Consider the following 8,104-nt stretch of genomic DNA (forward strand, 5'->3'; position numbering starts at 1 on the left):
TAGCTCTCTAAACAATTAGGTAAATGACTGAAAAACAACAAATGATGTCAAAACATGTTGGAAATTGATGACGTTCCTTTTAATGATGCATACTGAACACACAAGAAGTCCGGAGTCCAAATAAGTTTAAAAAACATTGAAGTGCCCATGTAACATATGAGTTCTCGTCTGAAACCCTCATACTCCGAAAGAGATTGTCCAGTTTGTACACGAAGTGCGTCCAGTTTTTGCCGTGACCCTCTTTACTCTTTCGCACATGCTATGCGGGTGAAATGATGATACCATGCCAAGTTTCAACATTTTCATAGTTCATTTTGTAGTGATTTTCAATTTTACGGTCATTTAGCTCTCTAAACAATTAGGTAAATCACTGAAAAACAACAAATGATGTCAGAACATGTTGGAAATTGATGATGTCGCTTTGAATGATGCATACTGAACACACAAGAAGTCCGGAGTCAAAATAAGTTTAAAAAACATTGAAGTGCCCATGTAATAGATGAGTTCTCGTCCGAAACCCTGATACTCCGAAAGAGATTGTTCAGTTTGTACACGAAGTGCGTCCAGTTTTTGCCGTGACCCTCTCTACTCTTTCGCACATGCTATGCAGGTGAAATGATGATACCATGCCAAGTTTCAACATTTTCACAGTTCATTTTGTAGTGATTTTCAATTTCACGGTCATTTAGCTCTCTAAACAATTAGGTAAATGACTGAAGAACAACAAATCATGTCAGAACATGTTGGAAATTGATGACGTCACTTTGAATGATGCATAATGAACACTCAAGAAGTCCGAGTCCAAATAAGTTTTAAAAACATTGAAGTGCCCATGTAACAGATGAATTCTCGTCCTAAACCCTCATACTCCAAAAGAGATTGTCCAGTTTGTACACGAAGTGCGTCTAGTTTTTGCCGTAACCCTCTCTACTCTTTCGCACATGCTATGCGGGTGAAATGATGATACCGTGCCAAGTTTCAACATTTTCACAGTTCATTTTGTAGTGATTTTCAATTTCACGGTCATTTAGCTCTCTAAACAATTAGGTAAATGACTGAAAAACAACAAATGATGTCAGAACATGTTGGAAATTTATGACGTCGCTTTGAATCATGCATAATGAACACACAAGAAGTCCGGAGTCCAAATAAGTTTAAAAAACATTGAAGTGCCCATGTAACAGATGAGTTCTCGTCCGAAACCCTGATACTCCGAAAAAGATTGTCCAGTTTGTACACGAAGTGCGTCTAGTTTTTGTCGTGACCCTCTCTACTCTTTCGCACATGCTATGCGGGTGAAATGATGATACCATGCCAAGTTTCAACATTTTCACAGTTCATTTTGTAGTGATTTTCAATTTCATGGTCATTTAGCTCTCTAAACAATTTGGTAAATGACTGAAAAACAGCAAATGATGTCAGAACATGTTGGAAATTGATGACATCGCTTTGAATGGTGCATACGGAACACACAAGAAGCCTGGAGTTCAAATAACTTTAAAAAACATTGAAGTGCCGTTGTAACAGACGAGTTCTCGTTCGAAACCCTGATACACCGAAAGGTATTGTCCAGTTTGTACACGAAGTGCGTCCAGTTTTTGCCGTGACCCTCTCTACTCTTTCGCACATGCTATGCGGGTGAAATGAGGATCCCATGCCAAGTTCCAACTTTTTCACAGTTCATTTTGTAGTGATTTTCAATTTTACGGTCATTTAGCTCTCTAAACAATTAGGTAAATGACTAAAAAACAACAAATGATGTCAGAACATGTTGGAAATTGATGACGTCGCTTTGAATGATGCATACTGAACACACAAGAAGTTTGGAGTCCAAATAAGTTTAAAAAACATTGAAGTGCCCATGTAACAGATGAGTTCTTGTCCGAAACCCTCATACTCCGAAAGAGATTGTTCAGTTTGTACACGAAGTGCGTCCAGTTTTTGCCGTGATCCTCTCTACTCTTTCGCACATGCTATGCGGGTGAAATGATGATTCCATGCCAAGTTTCAACATTTTCACAATTCATTTTGTAGTGATTTTCAATTTCACGGTCATTTAGCTCTCTAAACAATTAGGTAAATGATTGAAAAACAACAAATCATGTCAGAACATGTTGGAAATTGATGGCGTTGCTTTGAATGATGCATAATGAACACTCAAGAAGTCCGGATTCCAAATAAGTTTAAAAAACATTGAAGTGCCCATATAACAGATGAGTTCTCGTCCGAAACCCTCATACTCCGAAAGAGATTGTCTAGTTTGTACACGAAGTGCGTCCAGTTTTTGCCGTGACCCTCTCTACTCTTTCGCACATGCTATGCGGGTGAAATTATGATACCATGCCAAGTTTCAACTTTTTGACAGTTCATTTTGTAGTGATTTTCAATTTCACGGTCATTTAGCTCTCTAAACAATTAGGTAAATGACTGAAAAACAACAAATGATGTCAGAACATGTTGGAAATTTATGACATCGCTTTGAATGACGCATAATGCACACAAAAGAAGCCCGGAGTCCAAATAAGTTTAAAAAACATTGAAGTGCCCATGTAACAGATGAGTTCTCGTCCGAAACCCTGATACTCCGAAAGAGATTGTCCAGTTTGTACACGAAGGGCGTCCAGTTTTTGCCGTTACCCTCTCTACTCTTTCGCACATGCTATGCGGGTGAAATGATGATACCATGCCAAGTTTCCACATTTTCATAGTTCATTTTGTAGTGATTTTCAATTTTACGGTCATTTAGCTCTCTTAAAAATTAGGTAAATGACTGAAAAACAACAAATGATGTCAGAACATGTTGGAAATTGATGACGTTGCTTTGAATGATGCATACTGAACACACAAGAAGTCTGGAGTCCAAATAAGTTTAAAAACATTAAAGTGCCCATGTAACAGATGAGTTCTTGTCCGAAACCCTGATAGTCCGAAAGAGATTGTTCAATTTGTACACGAAGTGCGTCCAGTTTTTGTCGTGACCCTCTCTACTCTTTCGCACATGCTATGCGGGTGAAATGATGATACCATGCCAAGTTTCAACATTTTCACAGTTCATTTTGTAGTGATTTTCAATTTCACGGTCATTTAGCTCTCTAAACAATTAGGTAAATGACTGAAAAACAACAAATGATGTCAGAACATGTTGGAAATTGATGACATCTCTTTGAATGACGCATAATGAACACACAAGAAGTTCGGAGTCCAAATAAGTTTAAAAAGCATTGAAGTGCCCATGTTACAGATGAATTCTCGTCTGAAACCCTGATACTCCGAAAGAGATTGTCCAGTTTGTACACGAAGTGCGTCCAGTTTTTGCCGTGACCCTCTCTACTCTTTCGCACATGCTATGCGGGTGAAATGATGATACCATGCCAAGTTTCAACATTTTCACTGTTCATTTTGTAGTGATTTTCAATTTCACGGTCATTTCGCTCTCTAAACAATTAGGTAAATGACTGAAAAACAACAAATGATGTCAGAACATGTTGGAAACTGATTACGTCGCTTTGAATGATGCATAATGAACACACAAGAAGTCCGGAGTCCAAATAAGTTTAAAAAACATTGAAGTGCCCATGTAACAGATGAGTTCTCGTCCGAAACCCTGATACTCCGAAAAAGATTGTCCAGTTTGTACACGAAGTGCGTCCAGTTTTTGTCGTGACCCTCTCTACTCTTTCGCACATGCTATGCGGGTGAAATGATGATACCATGCCAAGTTTCAACATTTTCACAGTTCAATTTTTAGTGATTTTCAATTTCACGGTCATTTAGCTCTCTAAACAATTAGCTAAATGACTAAAAAATAGCAAATGATGTCAGAACATGTTGGAAATTGATGACGTCGCTTTGAATGCTGCATACTGAACACACAAGAAGTTCGGAGTTCAAATAACTTTAAAAAACAATGAAGTGCCCGTGTAACAGATGAGTTCTCGTCCAAAACCCTGATACTCTGAAAGAGATTGTCCAGTTTATACACGAAGTGCGTCCAGTTTTTGCCGTGACCCTGTCTACTCTTTCGCACATGCTATGCGGGTGAAATGATGATCCCATGCCAAGTTCCAACTTTTTGACTGTTCATTTTGTAGTGATTTTCAATTTCACGGTCATTTAGCTCTCTAAACAATTAGGTAAATGACAGAAAAACAACAAATGATGTCAGAACATGTTGGAAATTGATGACATCGCTTTGAATGCTGCATACTGAACACAAAGAAGTCCGGAGTTCAAATAACTTTAAACAACATTGAAGTGCCCGTGTAACAGATGAGTTCTCGTCCGAAACCTGATACTCCGAAAGAGACTGTCCAGTTTGTACACGATGTGCGTCCAGTTTTTGCCGTGACCCTCTCTACTCTTTCGCACATGCTATGCGGGTGAAATGATGATGCCATGCCAAGTTTCAACATTTTCACAGTTCATTTTGTAGTGATTTTCAATTTCACGGTCATTTAGCTCTCTAAACAATTAGGTAAATGACTGAAAAACAACACATGATGTCAGAACATGTTGGAAATTGATGACGTCGCTTTGAATGATTCATACTGAACACACAAGAAGTCCGGAGTCCAAATAAGCTTAAAAAGCATTGAAGTGCCCATGTAACAGATGAGTTCTCGTCCGAAACCCTGATACTCCGAAAGAGATTGTCCAGTTTGTACACGAAGTGCGTCCAGTTTTTGCCATCACCCTCTCTACTCTTTTGCACATGCTATGCGGGTGAAATGATGATACCATGCCAAGTTTCAACATTTTCACAGTTTATTTTGTAGTGATTTTCAATTTCACGGTCATTTAGCTCTCTAAACAATTAGGTAAATGACTGAAAAACAACAAATGATGTCAGAACATGTTGGAAATTGATGATGTCGCTTTGAATGACGCATAATGAACACACAATAAGTCCGGAGTCCAAATAAGTTTAAAAAACATTGAAGTGCCTATGTAACACATGAGTTCTCGTCCGAAACCCTGATACTCCGAAAGAGATTGTCCAGTTTGTACACGAAGTGCGTCCAGTTTTTGCCGTGACCCTCTCTACTCTTTTGCACATGCTATGCGGGTGAAATGATGATACCATGCCAAGTTTCAACATTTTCACAGTTCATTTTGTAGTGATTTTCAATTTCATGGTCATTTAGCTCTCTAAACAATTAGGTAAATGACTGAAAAACAACAAATGATGTCAGAACATGTTGGAAATTGATGACGTCGCTTTGAATGCTGCATACCAAACACACAAGAAGTCCGGAGTCCAAATAAGTTTAGAAAACATTGAAGTGCCCGTGTAACAGATGAGTTTTCGTCCGAAACCCTGATACTCCGAAAGAGATTGTCCTGTTTGTACACGAAGTGCGTCCAGTTTTTGCCGTGACCCTCTCTACTCTTTCGCACATTCTATTCGGGTGAAATGATGATGTCATGCCAAGTTTCAACATTTTCACAGTTCATTTTGTAGTGATTTTCAATTTCACGGTCATTTAGCTCTCTAAACAATTAGGTAAATGACTGAAAAACAACAAATGATGTCAGAACATGTTGGAAATTGATGACGTCGCTTTGAATGATGCATACTGAACACACAAGAAGTCTGGAGTCCAAATAAGTTTAAAAAACATTGAAGTGCCCATGTAACAGATGAGTTCTCGTCCGAAACCCTGATACTCCGAAAAAGATTGTCCAGTTTGTACACGAAGTGCGTCCAGTTTTTGTCGTGACCCTCTCTACTCTTTCGCACATGCTATGCGGGTGAAATGATGATACCATGCCAAGTTTCAACATTTTCACAGTTCATTTTGTAGTGATTTTCAATTTCATAGTCATTTAGCTCTCTAAACAATTAGGTAAATGACTAAAAAACAACAAATGATGTCAGAACATGTTGGAAATTGATGACGTCGCTTTGAATGACGCATAATGAACACACAAGAAGTCCGGAGTCCAAATAAGTTTAAAAAACATTGAAGTGCCCATGTAACAGATGAGTTGTCGTCCGAAACCCTGATACTCCGAAAAAGATTGTCCAGTTTGTACATGAAGTGCGTCCAGTTTTTGTCGTGACCCTCTCTACTCTTTCGCACATGCTATGCGGGTGAAATTATGATGTCATGCCAAGTTTCAACATTTTCACAGTTCATTTTGTAGTGATTTTCAATTTCACGGTCATTTAGCTCTCTAAACAATTAGGTAAATGACTGAAAAACAACAAATGATGTCAGAACATGTTGGAAATTGATGACGTTGCTTTGAACGATGCATAATGAACAGACAAGAAGTCCGGAGTCCAAATAAGTTTAAAAAACATTGAAGTGCCCATGTAACAGATGAGTTGTCGTCCGAAACCCTGATACTCCGAAAAAGATTGTCCAGTTTGTACATGAAGTGCGTCCAGTTTTTGTCGTGACCCTCTCTACTCTTTCGCACATGCTATGCGGGTGAAATGATGATACCATGCGAAGTTTCAACATTTTGACAGTTCATTTTGTAGTGATTTTCAATTTCACGGTCATTTAGCTCTCTAAATAATTAGGTAAATGACTGAAAAACAACAAATGATGTCAGAACATGTTGGAAATTGATTACGTCGCTTTGAATGATGCATAATGAACACAGAAGAAGTCCGGAGTCCAAATAAGTTTAAAAAACATTGAAGTGCCCATGTAACAGATGAGTTCTCGTCCAAAACCCTGATACTCCGAAAAAGATTGTCCAGTTTGTACACGAAGTGCGTCCAGTTTTTGACGTGACCCTCTCTACTCTTTCGCACATGCTATGCGGGTGAAATGATTATACCATGCCAATTTTCAACATTTTCACAGTTCATTTTGTAGTGATTTTGAATTTCACGGTCATTTAGCTCTCTAAACAATTAGGTAAATGACTGAAAAACAACAAATGGTGTCAGAACATGTTGGGAATTGATGACGTTGCTTTGAATGACGCATAATGAACACACAAGAAGTCCAAAGTCCAAATAAGTTTAAAAAATATTGAAGTGCCCATGTAACAGATGAGTTCTTGTCCCAAACCCTGATACTCCGAAAGAGATTGTCCAGTTTGTACACGAAGTGCGTCCAGTTTTTGCCGTGACCCTCTCTACTCTTTCGCACATGCTATGTTCGTGAAATGATGATACCATGCCAAGTATCAACATTTTCACAGTTCATTTTGTAGTGATTTTTAATTTCACGGTCATTTAGCTCTCTAAAAAATTAGGTAAATGACTGAAAAACAACAAATGATGTCAGAACATGTTGGAAATTGATGACGTCGCTTTGAATGATGCATAATGAACACACAGGAAGTCCGGAGTCCAAATAAGTTATTAAAAATAAAAAAGAAGTGCAATGCTGGTTAGTTTGCTTCAAGCCTTTCGAAATAATGTAGACTGCACTGCACATAACTCAGTGCAATCTATGCTATTCCGAAAGGCTTGAAGCTAATCAACGTGCAGGTGAGCATTGCGCCTCTTCGTCATTGTCTCTGCACTCACGGCTTATAAACCGCTCATACTGCCTCTCCCTTGGCGAGGTGGGACTAAAAATCAGCTTAATAAGAAACCCTAGTACCGGTTCATGCCATGAACCGGTACTAAAGGTATTCGTGGGGGCCCCAGCCTGACCACAGCCGCACTGGCCTCATTAGTACCGGTTCGTGGCATGAACCGGTACTAAAGGTTGCCCACGAACCGGTACTAATGATGTCCGCCCGCCTAGCCGTTGGAACCGGCACTAATGATCACATTAGTGCCGGCTCAAATTCAAACCGGCACTAATGTGCTTCACATTTGACCCTTTTTCTACTAGTGAAAATCCAACAAAAAATATACTTCTTCCGACTCTGGCCACATTGCTTTGGAAAACAACAAACTGTCATTTGTTTTTTAGGGGTATTTGTGAACAACAATACTTTTGAGGCATTTGTGAACAACAAATGAATAAGGCAATAGTTGCTGCCAGAAAATCCATTCGCCCATGCCGCGCCTCAAAGAGTAGCTGGGCCTGCCTCAGTGCACTGATACAGCCGTAGCAGCCTCACTCGGTTCTGAGGTTGACAACTGGTACGAGGTTCCGGCTCTGATCATGGACTGCTGGTCGCTTGA

Source organism: Triticum dicoccoides, chromosome 3A (assembly GCF_002162155.2).
Source record: "Triticum dicoccoides isolate Atlit2015 ecotype Zavitan chromosome 3A, WEW_v2.0, whole genome shotgun sequence".
Taxonomy (NCBI): domain Eukaryota; kingdom Viridiplantae; phylum Streptophyta; class Magnoliopsida; order Poales; family Poaceae; genus Triticum; species Triticum dicoccoides.